We start from the raw sequence: 21,347 nt of genomic DNA, 5'->3' as shown, positions 1-21,347 counted from the left end.
GACATAAGCCAATATCTCAGGACTGATAGCCCTGAAAACCCCAGCCACTTACAGTCTCTAGAAAATATCCTAATAGTATATAGCAAGTGAAACATTAATTCAAAAGCTAAAGTTCAATAAAACAGCAAGAGTCTGTGGAACTTGAGCCATGATATGTGTGCTCACTCTCTCGCTCACTCTCTCTCTCTCTCTCTCTTTCTTTCCCTCAATCCCACATTCTCATTCCAGACAGACAATAGAGGCCTCAATCTGAATGGGTGTGGTCAAAGAAACCTGGCTCCTTCTTCTCTAAGTTCCCAAGGGACATAATATTTCACTGGGAAAGACAGACCACCAGCATTTCTCATTTTCCCAAACTCCAAGAGGCAGAGGACAAACTCTTGGAAATTGTGGACAAAATATCAGGAGCTCACTTTCTCCAGCTAGTCCTTACTCACTGAGCAGAGGTTCACCCCAGGCACAGCAGACTGAAAATACAGGGGTCTTGGTTACCTTTAGTTTTAGGGCAGTGGTTCCATGCTGGAGGAGGCAATCTGAGAAGAGGAAGAGTTAAACATTATCACTCAGTGCCTGCTCATAAAGAAAAGGTATCACTCGGAAAGAAGCAGGTCACTATCCCTGTTCCCAGATCTGGAGAAGGGGTTCAAAGATTTTGGCCAGTAAGAGAAATAGTTAAGAACAAAGAGTGGCCAGGCGCAGTGGCTCACACCTGTAATCCCAGCACTTTGGGAGGCCAAGGTGGGTGGATCACGAGGTCAAGAGATCGAGACCATCCTGGTCAACAAGGTGAAACCCCGTCTCTGCTAAATATACAAAAAATTAGCTGGGCATGGTGGCGCATGCCTGTAGTCCCAGCTACTCGGGAGGCTGAGGCAGGATAATTGCTTGAACCTAGGAGGCGGAGGTTGCGATGAGCCGAGATCGCGCCATTGCACTCCAGTCTGGGTAACAAGAGCGAAACTCCATCTCAAAAAAAAACAAAGAGCTCCAAAGCTCTCCCAAGATGAACTGACTTTATTTGAAACAGAGTGTAGGGAAGTTCAAGCCTAAGGGTGCTCTCAGTAACAGTGGAGATTTTGGTAGTAAGCAATGAATGGAGGCTGGTAGCTCCATTAGGACAGCAAGATGAACCAAAGGCCAGATCATTTAGCAGAGATAATCATGGTAAGCGACAACTAAGAATAGCCTTCCTGGGGTCAGAACAAACCTCAAAGTCTTGCCTTTAAAACTACCTCGGCAAAAGTCCTAAATTTAATTGTATCAGACTACAAAGCAATTTATGTTCCAGTGCATTGTCAAAAACAATAGAGAAATCAGATGAAAATTAGTGAAGGGTAAAATCTCAATGTGACATTAGCAGAGTCAGACAGTTTAACAAAAGATCCAAGAAAGAGACAGTCAGAGACCGTCCTGCTAAGACTAGTCATCCCAGGGCGACTGTGTGCATGCCCATGGCTATCCTCCTGTTTCAGCCTCCTGAGTCACTGGAATTACAGACATGAGCCACCACTCCCAGCAAAAAATATTTACCACCTAAGAAATTCAATTAACTCCAAATAAGATAACTATAGAGCAATTCACATCCAAACACATCATGGTAAAAATGCTGAAAGCCAGAGATAAAGATAAAACTTGAAAGCAGCAAAAGAAAAATGACTTGTCAGCTAGAAGACAACCCTAAAAACATTAACGGTCAGCTATCAGAAACAATAGGCACCAGAATTCAATAGGGTTACATACAAAGTGCTAAAATAAAAAAAAAAGGTCAACTAAGAAGCCTATATCCAGCAAAAACAGTAATACAAAGACTAACAACACAACTTTTAAATGGGCAAAGGATCTGAAAAGACTTTTATCCAAAGAAAATATACAAATGGCCAATAAGCATGTGAAAATAGGCTCAACATCATTAACTATCAGGAAAATGCAAAGCAAAACCACAGTGAGAGACTATTTCGTAGCCAGTAGGATGACTGTAATCAGAAATATAGACAATAAGAAGTTTTTGTGAGGATGGAGAAAAAGGAACCCTCATTACACTGCTAGTGGAAACATAAAATGGTGCAGTTGCTTTGGAAAACAAGCTGGCAGTTCTCCCAGATTAGTTGCCATATGACCCAGCAATTCCACTCCTAGGTATCCACCCAACTGTTACTATCTGGATGTTTATGTTCCCCCAAAATTCATATGTTGAAATCCTAAACCCCAAGATGATAGTATCAGGAGGTGGGGGCCTTTAGGGGGTGATTAGACCATGATGTGGGAGCTCTCATTAATGGGATTAGTACTCTATTTTTTTTTTTTTTTAGATGGAGTTTTACCCTTTCACCCAAGCTGGAGTGCAATGGCACAATCTCGGCTCACTGCAACCTCCACCTTCTGGTTTCAAGCAATTCTCCTGCCTCAGCCTCCCGAGTAGCTGGGATTATAGGCACCTGCCACCACGCCCAGCTAATTATTGCATTTTTACTAGAGACAGGATTCACCAGGTTGGCCAGGCTGGTCTTGAACTTCTGACCTTGTGATCCACCCACCGTGGCCTCCCAAAGTGCTGGGATGATATTACAGGCATAAGCCACTGCACCCAGCTGGGATGAGTACTCTTACAAAATAAGCCCCAGAGAGTTTCCTTGCCCCTTCCGCTGTGAGAGGTCATAGCAAGAGGCACCCTCTATAAGGAACAAGCCCTCAGCAGACACCAAATCTGCCAGTGCCTTTGATCTTGGATTTGCAAGCCCCCAGAACTATGGCAAATAAATGTTTTCTGCTTATAAGCCACCAAGTCTATAGTATTTTTGTTATAGCAGCCCAACAGACTACGACACCAAGAAAAATGAAAACCTGTGTTCAAACAAAAATTTATACATACATGTTCATAGAAGCATTATTCACAGTAGCCAAAAGGGGGAAACAGCTCAAAGGCCTATCAACAAAAATGTGGCACATCCACACGATGGAATATTATTTGGCAATAACAAGGAATGAAGGACTAATACATGCTACAACATGGATGATCCTTGAGAACACTGTGCTAGGTGAAATAAGCCAGTCACAGAAAACCACATCGTGTACGATTCAATTTATAGGAAATGTCCAAAATAGAAAAATCTATTTTTAAAAAGTGTATTAATGGTTGCCTAGAGCTGGGCAGGAAGAAGGGGAGGTGAAAAGGGCAGTGACTGCTAATGGGTGTGGGATTATTTTTGCAGGGTGATAAAAATACTCTAAAATTGATTGTAGTGATGAGTGCATTATTTTAAAAAAATTGAACTGTACACCTTACACTCCCATCAACGTGTATAAGCATTCCCTTTTCTCAGCAACCTTCCCAGCATCTGTTATTTTTTGACCTTTTAATTCTGACTGGTATGAGATGGTACCTCGTTGTGGTTTTGATTTGCATTTCTGTAATGATTAGTGATGCTGAGCATTTTTTCAGCCATTGTGAAAAGCAGTGTGGCAGCTTTTCAAAGAACTTAAAACAGAATTACCATTCAACCCAGCAATCCCATTATTGGGTACGTATCCAAAGGAATATAAATCATTCTACCATAAAGACACATGCATGTGTATATTCGTTGCAGCTACTCACAATAGCAAAGACATAGAATCAACCCAAATCCCCCTCAACAGCAGACTGGAAAAAGAAAATGTGGTACCTCTATAATGTGGAATACTATACAACCATAAATAAGAACCAGATCATGTCCTTTGCAGCAACACGGATGGAGCTGAAGGTCACTATTCTAAGCAAACGACCACAGGAACAGAAAACCAAATACCACATGTTCTCACCTGTTAGTTGGAGCTAAACAATGAAAACACATGGATACTAGGAGGGGAAAGACAGACACTGGGGCCAACCTGAGGGTGGAGAGTGGGAGGAGGGAGAGGACCAGAAAAAAATGCCTATCTGGTACTATGCTTATTACTCAGGTGATGAAAGTACCTGTTCACCAAACCCCCACGACATGCAGTTTACCTACATAACAAATTTGCACCTGTATCCCTGAGCCTAAAATAAAAGTTAAAAAACAAATGAATAAAAATAAATTTTAAAAAATAATTGTATAATTTAAAAAAGCCAATTGCACGGTAGATGAGTTATATCTTAATATAGCTGTTATTTTTTTTAAATGAAAAGAATCCAGTCGGGCACAGTGGCTCACACCTGTAATCCCAGCACTTTGGGAGGCTGAGGCGGGCAGATCATGAGGTCAGGAGTTCAAGACCAGCCTACCTAACATGGTGAAACGCCACCTCTACTAAAAAATACAAAAATTAGCCTGGCATGGTGGCACACACCTATAATGTCAGCTACTCACGAGGTTGAGGCAGGAGAATCGCTTGAACCCAAGAGGCAGAGATTGCAGTGAGCTGAGATTGCACCACTGTATTACTGTATTCCAGCTGGGCAACAGAGCACTCAAAAAAAAAAAAGAAAAGAAAAAGAAAAAAGAATCCAGTTAGCAAACAGGTGAAAGCAAAAAGAGGTTGCTCTATAACCTTTTTAGGGTTTGCCAAAGATGGCGGTATATAGACTGGGGACAAGAGGGGGTGAACTATATTGGGGGTTATCAATTATAGAACAGGCTCCTCTAGAGAGATATAAAGCACCACCAAGTCCTTTGAGTTTTAAGCTATTGCTTGTAGTATCCTGGCAAATTGTTTTGTTAATGTAACTGTTAAGAGTTTAGGGCTAAGCATAGCAGGGTATCTAACCCCAGTTTGGGTCTTAGCTATTGTGTCTTCAAGATATTAAAGCCACTTTCATAGGCTACCTAGGGGAGGAATTCAAGCACACGTGGAAGGGCTAGCCTTAGGGAGGAGGACAGAAACTCTGCTTATCCAGGGCACTGGGATGAGTGCAGGTGTTATGAGGTTTGAAGATTTGGACTTGAGAGTATGACCGTTATCATCTGATGGCTGAGCAGGCACACAGAGGGTAGCAGCCTTGAAGTTTGGAGAGAATGAAGAAGAAATGAAGTAGTTGTGGAGGTGAGATGATGTTCGCTGGGAGCGCTGCAGTCCTGGTGTTGCCTCACACTCCTGCCCACTGGCACCCTCATTTCCCGCCTCTCCCTTTGATCCTCCATGCAATTAATAAAGGGCTTCTCAAATGTAAGTGCTCATTGGGGGTCAGAGTGAGGGAATTCGTTGCCAGGCCAATGAGAAATGGATAGCCTTATTCAGACCTGGAGAACAGTGACAGCGAAAAAGTACAAAAGACGAGAGGGTCAGAATGAAAGGGGGGAGGAGAGGGAAGCTCCAGCTCCATCCTGGACTTTACTGAACTAGAAGTTACTTTTCAGCAGGGCCATGTCAGGGGCACGCACCTGTCCATTGCACAGAACTCTGTGGCGGAAGTGGCTCCCTGTGGTTTCCTGTTCTCCTCTCAGTCTAGAAATTCTTAACAAGTTGAATTGAGTTGTTTTGTTTTGTTTTGTTTTGTTGTTTGAGACAGGGTCTTGCTCTGTTGCCCAGGCTGGAGTGCCATGGTGCCATCTCTGCTCACTGCAGCCTTGACCTCCCAGGTTCAAGCAATCCTCCTGCCTCGGCCCCCAAGTAGCTGGGACTACAGGCACATGCCACCACACCGGGCTAATTTTTTTGTATTGAGATGGGGTTTCACCATGTTGCCCAGGCTGGTCTTGGTCTTCTGAGCTAAAGCCATCCACCCACTTCGGCCACCCAAAGCACTACAAACATGAGCCACTGTGCCCAGCCTAAAATTCTTAACACGTTTTGCATAAGGAAATGCACATTTTTAATTTTCACTGAATCTCACAAGCAACGTAACCCATCCTGCCCCATAAAGAACACTCTCTTGTCCAACACATGGACAAGAATGGCTTCACTACAGCTAGGGAAAAAAATGACAAAGCTCAGACCTGGATTGACCCAAGAATAAAACCCCAGATCATCTGTCTTCCGTAGCCTAGTTATTCTTACTTGCCACAAAATTTCAGTGAGGAACTATGGTGTTTAAAAATATTTGTCGTCACTCCCTGGGGAGGGGGATTATGCTTCCTCACTCCACTGACATCTGGCTTGGTCACATGATTTGCATTAGCCAAGAAAATGCCTCATTTCTCAGCAGAAGCAGACCCTACACGGGGTTTACCATGTTTTATTTTCCCTCTGTTACAAAACCAGTAACAAGTGGCTGGGCGCAGTGTCTCACACCTGTAATCCCAGCACTTTGGGAGGCCAAAGCTGGGATTACTTGAGCCCAAGAATTCAAAACTAGCCTAGGCAACACAGTGAGACCCTGTCTTTACAAAAAATACAAAATTATCCAGGCATGGTGGCGCACACCTGTAGCCCCAGCTAGTTGGAAGGCTGAGGTGGGAGGATCACTTGAGCCTGGGCGGTCAAGGTTGCAGTGCCATGATGGTGCCACTGCTCTCCAGCCTGGACAACAGAGCAAGACCTTGTCTCAAAACAAAACAAAACAAAACCCAGTAATGCCCCACATACAGGCTACCAATCAGCCAAAACGTCATGGGTTAGTGCTACAGCTGACCAGACTGGAGACGTAGAGGAAGCAAGAGATACATTCGGTTGCTTTAAGCCACTGGAATTCAAGGGTTATTTGTGACTGCAACATAATCTAACTTATCCCAACTCATACAGAGTGGCCTCATTTTCCAGGATCACATCAACAAATCAGCAAATTATGAGATCCTACATGGCCTTTCTCTAACCTCTAGAATCTGGCTTTTCACAGAATACGTTAAATTTCACGAATTTGTTAAATTCATAGAGGGGAACTCCTGTTCCCTCTGAGTCGGATCCAAACTCCTTCCTCTGCACTCACAACACTCCATGGCCAGTCATTCCAGCGTTGCCTTCCACTTCCCCACAAATGACCGACTTGCTCACTCACCTTCACATATTTTTCATTTGTTCATTCATTTATTCATGTACTCCTTTATCCAATATGTACTGGTGCCTGCTCTGTCACAGGAAGTGTGTGAGGTGCAGAAATGTCTACACAGACGTGGTCTCCCTTCCCAGGTGATTTAGTCCCCAGACCTTTGTCATGCCATTTCTCTCTATCAAGAGCATCTTTCTGACTCCTCTTTGCCTGGCTAAGCTGCTAGCCCTCCTTATACACAACTCCATCCACTAACCCACCATCACACCACTTACTCTGGTGCACCCTCTCCTTCTTCTCAATTCCTACACCAATCATTGTCTTATTGATTACGTGGCAATTAGCCACATCTTGCCTGAAGCTTCTCTCCTACTGTGCTTTGAATGACTATTGAAATCTCATTATTAAAATAGGTATGCCTTTTTCTTATGCTGTTAAACAGGTCCATAGAAGCAGCACATCCCCTAATGCAGGCTGAACTAACTAATTAAAGCCAAGTATAGCATGCTTATTTACATTAGAAGACTTGTCTACCTTCAACCAACTTTGACCTAGAAAAATGGCACTTTCCCAATGATCGTATGAACAAAAGCTCAATATCACTGATTAATCATTAGAGAAATGCAAAACCACAATGAGATACCATCTCACACCAGTCACAATGGTGATGATTAAAAAGTCAAAAAATAACAGATGCTGGCAAGGTTGCGGCGGAAAGGAGCACCTTTATACTGTTGGTGGGAGTGTAAATTAGTTCAACCACTGTGAAAGACGGTGAGGTGATTCCTCAAAGACCTAAAGAGAGACACGCCACTCGGAGGCAGGAGAATAGGACCTGGAGGCAGGACTTCCTAGAACTAAATCAAACAGAGACCCATTCAGCTATGACAGGAAATATTCTCTTCACTTACATAGGGCATACACCCAGTAAATGACTTTGTAACTTTATCGTTTTCATTTACATCAGGTGTACACCTGATCTCGTAACGTTACTTCATCCTCTTCATTTACATAGGGGATATACCAAGTAACCAATGAGAAACCTCTAGAGGGTACTGAAACTCCAGAAAATTCTGTAACCAGGACCCTTGATCCGCTTGTGTGGGCCCACCCCCACCCTGTGGAGTGTGCTTTCATTTGCTATAAATCTCTGCTTCTGTTCCTTCATTCTTTCCTTGCTTTGTTTGTGCGTTTTGTCCAATTCTTTGTTCAAACACCAAGAATCCGGACACCATCCACTGGTAACATATTTTGGCCAGCCAGCCAAGCGGTAAGCCCAAAGTTTGGGATTTATTTTTCTCCTTTCCCTTGTCCTTTCTGCTCCTTACAGGGGAATCTCTTTTTCTCTCTCTTTCTTTTCAACTCAGGACCCTTGGTGGGCAGCGCCTAAACACAGAGGCAGCTGCAAGCTTCTGGCCGGGGCTGCTCTCTGGTGAAACTAAGGAGTTTCCGAGCAGAGGCACCTAACTGACGCCACCGGTTCAGGTAAGAGACCTGGGTCTTTTCCCTTTTTCTTTTCTTTCTTTCTCTCTCAGTTTTTCAGTGGTCACTTCCTAGCAGCTCCTTGGTAATTGAGGGTGACTGGTCAGGGCCATCTCAGTGCTGCCTGGAGGCCAAGAGTGAATGGAGATAGTCGTCCTGCCTGGAGAGGGAAGGACTCTTTTCTATGTTTTTGGTGGTTGTCCCGGATCCCTACACGTGGCTCAGCTCACTGGGGCAAATTTACACATTTCAGGTGACTTAAACCTTCTTTTCTATTGCTAAACTCTTCCCTTCCCCTATTCAACTGGCTAAGGACAGAAGAAGCCCACCTAGCCTCCAGTTCCTAACATGGAGTTCATGGAACGGGAAGCAATGGGAAAGTGTGGCCATGTCAAATGATAAAAACGCTGGAAGTCGAGGACTTCATCCAGGGACAAAGGAAGTTCATAGCAGGCCATCACCTCTGGAGGGAAAATACGCAAAGAGGCACCAGTGCCCATCTAAGGTTAGAAATGTCTGACACTCTAAGATTGGATACCGAAGGGGAACACCCCAGGGGATTCCCCCGGACCTCAACCTTTCCAAAGAGGATGCCCTTGGCAAAGGCTTGGAGGCCTAGCACTAAGCCCTCCTTAGAATTTTCTCTCACAGCTGCAATACTGTTTGGCTCCAATATAGTTTGGAATCTGGAGTTTGCTGTCAAATGGGAAAGTGGGTTGGAGTTGCATATATTCAGCCTTTTGTGCTGCTGTTCTAAGCAGGGTTGGGTCAGGTTAGTATGTGATGTTCTCCTGTGGTGCTATTTGACCCCAGTGTTCTTTGGAGTCTGGGGAGGTTTGGCCTTTAGAAATCAAATGGCCATGGAAACTGCAGTACCCAAAATCTTGGTTCACAACCTTCATTGGATTATCTATTAGGGCAAACAGAGTAAAACTGGTGAGCTTGTATTGCTATCTCATGGCTACGGCTCCAAAATAAAAGCTATTGGATCTTCATTTACGTATGTGTACATATGTCTAGATGTGTTTATTTGTATGTACACTTACTGTTGTATGTTGCCTCTACTAAACTGGCTTATAAGTAAAAGAGTGCTTATAAATTAAGTCTAAGCAATTTTCGAATGCACATGACTTAAGTATAACTTTACTAAACAAGCTGGTTTTAAAAATATTGGTAAAATAAAAATAGAAATGCCTTCAGAATTGTCAGCATACATTTTTGTCTGGATTTTATATTTGTCTTTGCTAGATATTTTGCAGTGTCAGGGTTTGGCATAGAAGGTTATAAAGCTACTAATGTAGCCAAAACAAAATGATCTTGGTTTGCATGCCTTTTTTTGACAAATGAGAGTAATTTAATGTTGGTAGCTAAATCTTCTGAGTTATTAGCAAAAATACCTATGGATTTAACTTTGAAGCTCTTAGGTTTAAGTGAGCACCTGATATTTCCTGGCTATTAAAAACAGTGATACTATCTGATACCTCAGTTTACAAAAGTAATCTAGATAAACTGTTAAAAATGAAAGAACTGAGTACAGTAAATGAGGTCAATATTTTAGGTAAATTTTTGTGTAAATTAAAATTATTTTGGATGCTCATTGAATATCTGGGTTATTTCCAATTAAGAAAGGGCTGTGATATGGGGAAGTATGTTTCTAAAATTATGGGAAAAGTTTAGATAATAAAATAGTCTTTAAAACCTGACAGAGTTAAAGCTCTTAGTCTTGATTAAAGACAAATGAAAAATATTGTAAAGAAATGTATTGGCAGTTTGGCAATTCTTTTTTTAACATAATTAAGCATTGAGCTGGATTTAGTGTGGAGCCAAATTTCACATACCTGCTTGCTTTACACTATGTTTACTGTTTTTCATGGATAGTGCTGGCATTGGAGTACTTACTGGTCAGGTGCCTAGAGTGAATTTCCTGATTGCACAGGATGTATGGTAATATTAGTGAACTTAAGGATATTAAATTGTGTATCAGGAATAAAATATTCATTATGTGGGTTTTGTGGGGATCTGAGTAACACTGGAGCCTCCAAGGTAGACTGAGTAGGAAAACTTACGGTAGGTTTTTCTGTTTATTTGTTTTTGCTTCTAATTTTCTTTTGTTTGCTGTTTATTCTCCTCTGGATTTTGCTTATGTATGGTGATATATAAAGCCATGAGGCTTTTTTAGTTTCTAGTGGATGGATTTTGTTTGGTTCTATGAATAGTTATTCTGTTCCCTATGCATTTGTAGCAAGTCATCATTTGTTTAGTTTACCTGGAATTCTTAGGCTACCTTTGTCCAGCCTGCAAGAATTGATGGAGCAGGCCTGGTATGGTGGCTCACACCTGTAATCCAAGCACGTTGAGAGGCCAAAGCAGGCAGATCACCCAAGGTCAGGAGTTCGAGACCAGTCTGACCAATATGGAGAAACCCTGTCTCTACTAAAAATACAAAATTAGCTGGGTGACACATGCCTTTAATCCCAGCTACTTGGGAGGCTGAGGCAGGAGAATCACTTGAACCCGGGAGGTGGAGGCTGTGGTGAGCCAAGATCATGCCACTGCACTCCAGCCTGGGAAACAAAAGCCAAACTCTGTCTCAAAAATAAATAAATAAATAAATAATTGATGAAGCACACCAGCTTTTTCTTAAATCTTAAGCTAACTCTTTAGATATTAGGCTTCCTGATACTTTAAGTGGTTTGGGTATACATTCATAAATAGCATTTGAGTCATATTTCTCTCTCTGCCTAATTTCTTCAAAATTTCTAAATTATTTATGAATATTCTTAATTCATGGCAATGCATTTGTTTCCCTACAGTTGAGCAGGGTCACTAGGGCCACTCAGGGAGAGAGAACCCAGAAACCTGACATGCCAGCAATAGGGTAAGAATTTCTTACCAGTCAGACTTCTGGTCTGTCTCTCTCTGTGCACAGTGGTTGAATGAATGGAAAAAGATTATAAGAAGAAATAGAAATCTAAATTTTTGTAAACCTATTTTATAGACTTCCCAAAATCAAACTTCAGCTTTAAAATTGTCTTTTCTGATATCTAACTTTGGGATGCTACAGAGGGCCCCTGAAGCATCTGAAAGAAAGGTAAACAGGATTATTTGACATGTTTAGTTACATGGGAAGCATTGTCAAATTAAAAAACGTTTAATCTTCTTCGGGTTATATTTTAGTAAATGTTAATATATGTTACAAAATTGTATGAGATTTCTAAAATTCTAAATATGTCTGAGTATATGCTATCAGTCATAATGTTTATTATGTTAAGTTACTGTAGACTACAGAAATAATCAAATTTCCCTGTATAAAATTACTAACCCAAAATTAATTGAATATCAAGAAACTATATTGCCAGATTTGCATGGTAAATCAGCTGATACTGAAATTGTTTAAATATACAATCTGAATGAACTCCATGGGCTAAGTCTAATTACCTATGACAGCCCTTTAGTTATCAGCGCTATGCACCTAAACTGGAGAAACAACTGGTATTCAGAGGACATAAGTTCAATGTTAAGCATGGACTCATGGAGAATCTGGATGGCCGCCTTGTCCTTCCTGAGTCCTTAAAGCCAGTCCATCCACCTTCCATAAAGATCTATGGGGATCATCTTTCAGGGGGGAAATGAGGCAAGAGAATAGGTCCTGGAGGGAGGGAAACTAAGGACTTCATAGAACTAAATCAAACGGAATCACTTCAGCTATGACAGGAAGTATCCCCTTCGTTTACACAAGGCATACATGCAGTAAATAACTTTATAACTTTACTTCATCCTCTCCATTTACATAGGGCATACACCAAGTAACCAATGGGAAACCTCGAAAGGGTATTGAAACCCCAGAAAATTCTGTAACCGCGGGCCTTGAGTCACTTGCTTGGACCTGCTCCCACCCCATGAAGCGTGTTTTCATTTGCAGTAAATCTCTGCTTTTGTTGCTTCATTCTTTCTTTGCTTTGTTTGTGCATTTTGTCCAATTCTCTGTTCAAAATGCCAAGAACCTGGACATCCCCCCACCAGTAACAATTCAACCCAGCAATCCCATTACTGGGTATATACACAAAAGAATATAAATTATTCTGTTATAAAGAGACATGCATATGTATGTTCATTGCAGCACTATTCACAATAGCAAAGACATGGGATGAACCTAAATGCCCATCAATGATAGACTGGATAAAGAAAATGTGGTACATATACACCATGGAATACTACACAGCCATAAAAAAGAATGATATCATGTTCTTTGCGGGGACATGGATGGAGCTGGCAGCCATTATCCTTAGCAAACTAATGCAGGAACAGAAAACCAAATATTGCATGTTCTCACTTATAAGTGGGAACTAGATGATGAGAATACACAGAGGAGAAAAATGCACACTGGGGCCTTTTGGAGGGTGGAGGGTGAGAGGAGGAAGAGGACCAGGAAAAATAATTAATGGATACTAGGCTTAATACCTGGGTGATGAAATAATCTGTACAAAACCCCCATGACACAAGTTTGCCTATGTGACAAACCTGCACATCCTACACATGTTCTCCTGAACTTAAAATAAATTTTTTAAAATAAATAAATAAAATGGTGGGGGAAAAAGGTAACTTCCTGTGGTTCAACCTAACAATTCTGCTACAAAAAGTAATCTGTTAGCTTTGGAGGCCTCTCCCTTGCTAGGGGTTTCTAGGGAAGAACATACATGACCTGTCCTCACAGGGGTCCCACTCACTGCCTCTACCCCACAGGTCCCAACACTCCCTAAACTCTGTCCCTTAGAGACAGTGTTGGCAGGCACTGGGGAAAGAACTCTTTCTGCAGCATCAGCCCCTATCAACCTGCTGACCAAGTCCTTCCCTCTCATTCTGCAGAAGTTTCCAAAGATACAGCAGAAAGAATGGAGAAAACCAAAAAAGGAGAAGGTACTAATTGTTGAGCATTTACTATGTACCAGGTCCTTGGCCAAGTGTTGTGTATATATATGCCTATGATCCTCCAAGACAACCTTAAAAGTGAGTGATGGCCAGCCGCGATGACTCACGTCTATAATCCCAGCAGTTAGGGAGACCGAGGCAGGTGGAGGGCAGGAGATTGAGAGCATCCTGGCTAATATGGTGAAACCCCATCTCTACTAAAATCACAAAATATTAGCCAGGCATGGTAGCATGTAACCGTAGTCCCAGCTACTTGGGAGGCTGAGGCAAAAGAAACGCTTGAACTTGGGAGGCTGAGGTTGCAGTGGGCTGAGATCAAGCCACTGCACTCCAGCCTGGGTGACAGAGTGAGACTCTGTCTCAAAAAAAAAAGTGAGTGCTTCCCATTTTCCCATTTTCCAGAGAAGGAAACAGGCTTACCAACATAACATGCCATGTTCACGGTCACCGAGCAGTGAGGACCAGGGTCCCCTTATCTGCGACATTCATACAGCTGGTTGTTCTTTTGGAGTATTTGATGGTTTTCTGAAGCCTCTAGCTGACTCCTCTTCTACCCATCTGCTTGATGGCTATAATCTCCATCACACAGATGCAGAGCTGAGCCTGAAGACATTGAGCCTTGCCTCTCCCATCACACAACAAATGAATGGCAGGAAGAGAGCTTCAACAGGGCATGCCGGAATCACCCCACTCAGCCTGGCAGCTTTATTGGCATGGCTGAGCTGGCAACAGGACGCTTATGCCAGGCGGTTGAATAATCAGAAGCAGTGAGGCCTGAGCTCTAACCACTATGATTTTAAAGATTATTATGTGCAGTTATTTCAGCTAATTAAACCTTGAATGCCTGCCAGCTCAGCTTCCAGCTCAGAGAGGAAATGCAGGCATGTGTGGCCTCGGCTTCCCTTCCAGTCTCTGTCTGCCTTGCAGGGGGAGCAGAGCTCAGAGCCTGGGGATGGAGGGAGCGAGGAGAGCAGCAGAGCAAGGGAGGAGCCCTCAATCACCGTGGCCACCTTCCCTCAGGAACCCAGAAGATCTGATCCTTGCCACAGGAAAAATCCCCTGAGTTTTATGACCTCTCAGGAATGGGAAGTTACAGCCTGTTCTTTACTGGTTCATCAGGAGAGTCAGGTCTGGTTTGAAGCCTGGGATCGATGCCAGGTGCAAAGTTGGGGACCCAGCTTTGTGGCTGGTAGCTGTGAGGACCTGGAGAATCTTCTGTTTTCTCATCTGCATGCTGTCCGAAATTTAGCTTTTGCACATAAATGTGGAGGCAGGATACCTAGCACTGTCCCTATCTAATACAGTAGCTATAAGCCACATGGAGCTGTTTAAATTTTAATTTCAATCAATTAAAATTAAATTAGATTAAAAATTCCATTTCTCTGTTACACTAGGCAATTTCAAGTGTTCAGCAAGGCTCTGTATTGGACAGGGCAGCTATGGGCCATCTCCATCATCACAGGACGTTTCACAGGACAGCACTGGCCGTGTGATTGAGGGTGTGAACCCTGATTCGACTCAAAGATGCAATCCCAGCTCCCGCTTACTGGTGACCCTGGACAAGTTACTTAACCTCCCCATCCTCAGTTTTCTCATCTATAAAATGGGAAATAATAGGATCCAGCCCAGAGTTGGTGTAAAGACTAAATGAGAAATGTGTGTGAGACACTTAGAAGAATGCCAAATAATGCTATGCACTCTATAAATATTACCTCTTATTAACGTATTTGGGGGAGTATGTATAAATTCATTCTGTTACAGGGCTTTACAGTTCTATGAAGCAATTTCAAAATCACTATCTCATTTGCATTTCATAATGGCTCCATGAGGCAGGTGGGGGCACAAGGAGTTGGCTGAGCCCTTTTATTAATACAAGGAGGCAAACTAAAATCCAGAGGTTACCTGACTTCCCAAAAGGGTGGCAGAACTAGGACTTGAACTAAGTGAATAATTCAAGAACTAACATTTGTAGACTCCTTTATACCTCGTGAGCTTTAGCATAATCTCAGGAGGCCAGGAATGTGCCTTCCATGTTAAGAGTAAGGTTCTGGAATGGGAGTAATTCCAACACTCACTAGCCTGAGATTCAGGCTTTCTTTGTCTTCTCAGTTCCCATGACATTTAGTTTTTATCTCTGCACATCTTATGCTCAACTGCTCTAGTTACGTTTGTCACCCCTTCTAAACTGTGACTAGGATAAGGCCCAGGTCCTGTTCGTTTTTCTATCCCAGGAACACAGCTCTGAAACTGGTGCAGACTAATTTGTCCATTGTAAACTGTGGAAGCTTGGAAAGGTGGAAGATGAATATGCAGGCTGCTGGTGAGATTCTCCATCTCATTGTGTTCAGAAAGCCAAGATGTTCTTTAGAAAACCAAGCCAGTGTACCAATCAGGACTTTCAAATAACTGAAAAAGTCAACAGCCTTCAGGTATGGTGGGATCCAGGAGCTCACACACAATGGCTTCAACACACAATGGCTCTGTCCTTCTCTCAATACTATGTTTTGCTGTGTTAGCCTCACTCTCAGGCAGGCTTTATCTATACTTACTAACTTCCAAAAGCTCTAGATCATATCCTTTAACTATGAGCCTATTAAAAAGAGAGATTCTGTTTCCCAATAGTTCAAACAAAAGTTTACCAATAGATATCAATTAATTATTATAGTGAAAAAAAAAAAAGCTTACCAATAGAATCTCATGGAACCAATTTGGTCACATGCCCACCCCTGGGCCAATCACTGTGGCCTAGAGGAGTCGACACTGTAATTTATCAAACATACATCACTCACCCATTCCTGGAGCTAGAAATAGAATCAGTTCCTCTGAACCTATGGGTTTAAAGTGGGCTCACCAACCAGGAGACAGGGCAATGGACACCGAGCACACAAAATCCAGCACATTCACTCTGCCCAGTCTTCACAGCTCTGTTCACCGGAGCTCAAAACACACCTAAGGGTCTGCAAGGGATGTTGCTGCAGAGGCCATGAGAGGGGCGCATGGTGACATTTCCCATTCACTGTGGCTCTAAGATTTCACTTGAGGGAAGCACAGCCTGGCTTCCCATCATCCTGCTCTCCTCCCGCCAGCCCAGAAGCCTGGTGGACTGAAAGCCAGAGACTCCATGACTAAGGTGCCCTGAGATGGAGATTCCCTCCACCCCTCCTGACCAAGCTCCTCCTGCAGAAAGAGCTCACACCAAGAAAAACCACTTAGCCTTGATGTTGGTTTCCTGTCGCTGCCCTTCCTATTGAGACGTCATTGGCCTTGGCTCCCTTCCTGACTTTTCTATTTTTTTCTAGCTTCTGTTAAAGAGGCAGCAGGACCATAAAAGACTTCTCCTATAACTTGGTGTTTCAGGGCTCTATCTCCCTGTTGGTTAGAGACTCCCTGACAGATTTGGAGAATATTTATTAATTGTTTTGTTTAATGGGTGGGTGAATGGATAGATGGATGGATGGATAAATGGATGGATGGGTAGATGGACAGATGGATGGATGTACAGATGGGTGGATGGATGGATGGATGGATGGATGGATGGGTGGAGAGACAGATGGAGGAATGCAATTAAAAGTGGATGGATTGGTTCTGGGTGCCCTCGGAACACTCTATCTCCTCAACTTCTCATATTTACCACCCTAGGCTTCTGATTACTATAATTATAGAAAGCCCTTTTTCTTGTCCTGAAATCAGTTTCCCAGCCCTCTCTTATAACAATGACTGATATTTAACATGGTTAATTCTTATCCGGGCACTTACCCTGAGCTAAGTAGTGATTCAATCTTCACAATTCCATGGTCTGGGTGCTGTTATTGTCTACAGTTTACAGTGAAGGAAACTAAGGCTCAGAGACAGGAACTTGTCCAAGGCACACAGCCAGTCAATGGCAGAGCCACGACTCAAAGTGTGTGACCTTAGCCACTATGTTCTAGGGCCCTATAAACATGAACCTCAGCCCCGTCTACACCAATTTGCTCCTTCTCCCTTGAACATGTCACGTCTTTATTCACGGTGCTCTGCCTGGAACAAGGTCTTCCTCCTCACCTCTTTGTAGACTAATAGCAAGGAATACATTCATCAAAGTAACACTAAGCTATACTCTGAAAGAATAAACCCCTGAATTTCAGTAGCTTATCATGACAAAGATTTATGTCCTGCTCATGTCATGGACTGATGTGGGGCAAGTGGCCCTCCTCCATCTGATAGGGGGCCTCCAACAGGGGAAGGGGAGATGGTAGGGGAGCACTGGCTCTTTGCTGCCTCAGCCTAGAGGGGACACATGTCACTCCTGCTCACATTTCACTGACCCAACCAATTAGTGTGTGGACCACTTGGCAAACACATCTCATCTCTGCCACAAAGAACCATACACTCCTGCCAAGGGGCACACAGAAGATATAGGTTCAGCCAGCCCAGTCTGTGCAAATTGAGACGGTGGAGGAGAAAAAAGAGCCAAGCTCCAAGCTAGTGGTTGGGGAGTGGGGAGGGATGGATAGGATTCTGTAATTAACCAGGTACAAAGCACCCAACACTTGGGTGGTGCCCCATACCCATTGTCCTGAATACTGCTCACAAGTGATCTAACCCTAAGCTTCTTGGCTAAGACTCAGAACTCTTGTTATCTAAGCTTCTGGCTGTTAATTACAGGATTTGACCCAAATTAAGTGAACAATGCAATAAGAATAACAATCCCTGACTTTTCAAACTTTAGAGTTTCCAAATCATACAGCGATCATCTCATTTGACCCTCACAATAACCCTATGACGTAGGTATTGCTATCTCTACCTCTATTGTGCGATAAGGAAATTTAGAGAAGGATGATGTAATTGACCGAATCACTCAAAACCTGTGCGTGCTGGAATACATCTCAGTGCCAGTTTTCTAATCCATGCTAGGAGCTCTTCTCTTCTACAGTTCAGCTGTATTTCATGCAAATTTCTATGGAAATCGACAATGTGAAAATGAACATCCATAGGATTTGAATTCAAAAGCTCGGGTGCTCTGTGTACCAAGAAGGAGTTGTTTAGGCGTGCAGGTGGTTGAAGTTGGATGGCCTGAGTTTTAATTCCAGTTCTGCCACCTGCTAGCTGGGTGATAGCTGGCAAGTTAATCTACTTGGGCTCACTTTCCTCATTTGGAAAATAAGGATGCAGTGTACCTAACCCATAAGATTATGGTGAGGATTAATGAGACTGAGACAAGGAATAGAAAATGCTTAGCACAGTGCCTGACCCAACATTAGAGCTTAATAAACAAACACTGAATGATGCTGCCAAGATCTTTCCTGGAGACAAAAAGATGCCACTATTCCTTCCTTCCTCCCTCAGGGCATGATCGTGTCTCACTACATGACACTCTTGGCTTCAGCTGGAGAACAAACTGACCACCGAACTCGGCTTCACGTGCAACTCCCTGAGAGAAGAGAATGTTCTTTCCTTTGTCTGAGATTCGGCACTGGTCACTGTCGCCAATCCCGGGCCTTTGTCTCAGATTTTCTGCCACCCAGAGGCCATTTCATGCCATGCCAGGATGACTCTCAAAAGTGTTCTTTGGGATAGTGGTTTTCTTCTTCTTTTTTTTTTGAGACAGAGTCTTGCTCTGTCACCCAGGCTGGAGTGCAGTGGCAATCTCGGCTCACTGCAACCTCCACCTCCCAGGTCCTGGTTCAAACAATTCTCCTCCCTCAGCCTCCCGAGTAGCTGGTATTACAGGAACGCACCACCACGCCCAGCTGATTTTTGTGTTTTTAGTAATAGTTTTTCACCATGTTTGCCAGGCTGGTCTTGAACTTCTGACCTCATAATCCGACCCCCTCAGTCTCCCAAAGTGCTAGGATTACAGGCATGAGCCCCTGAGGCCGGCCAGGATAGTGGTTATCAAAGGAAAGTAGGACATGGGGGCGGTGGGAGGAAAAGGAAAGCACATCCAGCTCTTGGAGACGGGCAAGACCATGGGGGTTGAAAGAATCCCGCAGGGAACCCTGGCATGCCCTCCACTTTATGCACTTGAGGTTTTCTGATTTTGGTGAAGCTGAAAAGAGAGAAAACAGGAAAGGGAGCCAGGAGGATCCCATCTGTCTTCACCAGCACCAGGAATGTATGTGAGCTGGTGCTTCCAAGGGGTGTCAGCTCCACCTCGTGGAGTGAGAGCCAATGATTTGTTTCTGTTGCAATTCTTCAGCCAGTAAACACAGGAACAAGGAAGTTATGACATGACCTTCTAAAGATCCTGAAAAATAAACCAGCCTAAGGGACTTGTATGGAGAATATGTAAAGAGCTCTTGCAACCCGGCAGAGCACGGTGACTCATGCCTGTAATCTGTAATCTCAGTACTTTGGGAGGCCAAGGTGGGAGGATCACTTGAGCCCAGTTCAAGGCCAGCCTGGGCAACATAGTGAGGCCTCACCTCTACGAAAGAAGTAAGGAAAAAAGGATCTCTTACAACCTAACCATCAAAAGATGAAATCAGCAAAGCGTTTTGTATTAGTCCATTCTCACATTGCTATAAAGAAATACCTGAGACTCGCTAATTTATAAAGAAAAGAGTTTTAATTGGCTCATGGTTTTTCAGGCTATACAGGAAGCATAGCAGCTTCTGGGAAAGCCTCAGGGAGCTTTCAATCATGGCAGAAGACAAAGTGGGGGCCAGCAACTCGTATGACCAGAGCAGGAGGAAGAGAGAGAGTATGGAGAGGTGCTATTCACGTTTAAACAACAAGAGCTGATGATATCTCACTCGCTATCCGAAGAACAGCACCAAGTGAATGGTGCTAACCCATTCATGAGAATTGGGCCCCACCATTCAATTACCTCCCACCAGGCCCCACCTCCCATACTGGGGATTACAATTTGATATGAGATTTGGTGGGGACACAGATCCAAACCATATCAGGTCTGAATAGACATTTTTTTTGTTTGTTTTGTTTTTTTTTTGAGACAGAGTTTCGCTCTTGTTACCCAGGCTGGAGTACGGTGGCGCAATCTCGGCTCACTGCAACCTCCTCCTCCTGGGTTCAGGCAATTCTCCTGCCTCAGCCTCCTGAGTAGCTGGAATTACAGGCACATGCCACCATGCCCAGCTAATTTTTTTTATTTTTAGTAGAGACAGGGTTTCACCATGTTGACCAGGATGGTCTCGATCTCTTGACCTCGTGATCCACCCACCTCGGCCTCCCAAAGTGCTGGGATTACAGGTGTGAGCCACTGTGCCCGGCTAGACATTTTTTTTTTAAGCCAATAAGTACATGGAAAGGTAATCAACATGATCAGCCATCAGGGACATGCAAAGCAAAACCACAAAGACATGACCTCACACCCATGAGGTGAGCTAAAATCAAAAAGATATGTGTTGGTGAAGATGTGAAGAGACCGGAACCCTCACACACTGCGGCAAGTGGCGGGTGTCAGGGAATGTAAAATGGATGCAACTTCTTGAAAAACAGCCTGGAGGCTTCCCAACAGGTTATAGAGTTACAGTATGACTCAACAATTCCATTCCTAGGTATATATATCCAAGAGATGAAAACATATATCCACACAAAAGTATGCACACAAGTTCCTGTAAAAGCATTATTTCATAACAGCCAAAAAGTAAAAGCAACCCAAATACGTACCAAATAAGATGTCTATAGTCTTCCAGGTGTGGCTCACGCCTGTAATCTCAGAACTTTGAAAGGCCGAGGCAGGCAGATCACTTGAGGTCAGGAGTTCAAGACCAGCCTGGTCAACATGGTGAAACCCTGTATCTACTAAAAATCCAAAAAATTAGCTGAGCATGGTGGCACAAGCCTGTAATCCCAGCTACTCAGGAGACTGAGGCAGGAGAATCGCTTGAACCCAGGAGGTGGAAGTTGCAGTGAACTGAGATTGTGCCACTGCACTCCAGCCTGGGTAACAGAATAAGACTGTCTCAAAAAAAAAAAAGATGTCTATAGTCATACAATGGAATGCTATTTGGCAATACAAAGGAATGAAGTACCAGTACATGCTATAACATGGAGGAACCTTGAAAGCATTATGCCAAGTGAAAGCAGCAGTCACAAAGAACCACATATTGCA

General features: G+C 43.4%; 1 long non-coding RNA gene across 2 annotated transcripts in view; it reads right to left on the bottom strand.

Annotated features, from left to right (window-relative positions):
* Positions 1-21,347, bottom strand: part of LOC105733838 (uncharacterized) — a 32,706-nt gene that overhangs the window by 8,264 nt on the left and 3,095 nt on the right. The window contains exon 2 of one of the 2 annotated variants that reach the window (XR_010338398.1): positions 20,903-21,037. This is a non-coding gene — a long non-coding RNA (uncharacterized LOC105733838). Of the gene's footprint in view, positions 1-13,711; positions 14,006-20,902; positions 21,038-21,347 lie in introns of those variants that run through there. The other variant, XR_010338399.1, reaches the window with a different exon arrangement.

This window comes from Aotus nancymaae, unplaced genomic scaffold (genome assembly GCF_030222135.1).
Source record: "Aotus nancymaae isolate 86718 unplaced genomic scaffold, 86718_ANA_hifiasm-v0.15.2.pri h1tg000059l, whole genome shotgun sequence".
In the NCBI taxonomy this organism is placed as follows: domain Eukaryota; kingdom Metazoa; phylum Chordata; class Mammalia; order Primates; family Aotidae; genus Aotus; species Aotus nancymaae.
The sequence above is the reverse complement of the archived record's forward strand: the minus strand, read 5'-3'. Positions and strand labels throughout refer to the sequence as shown.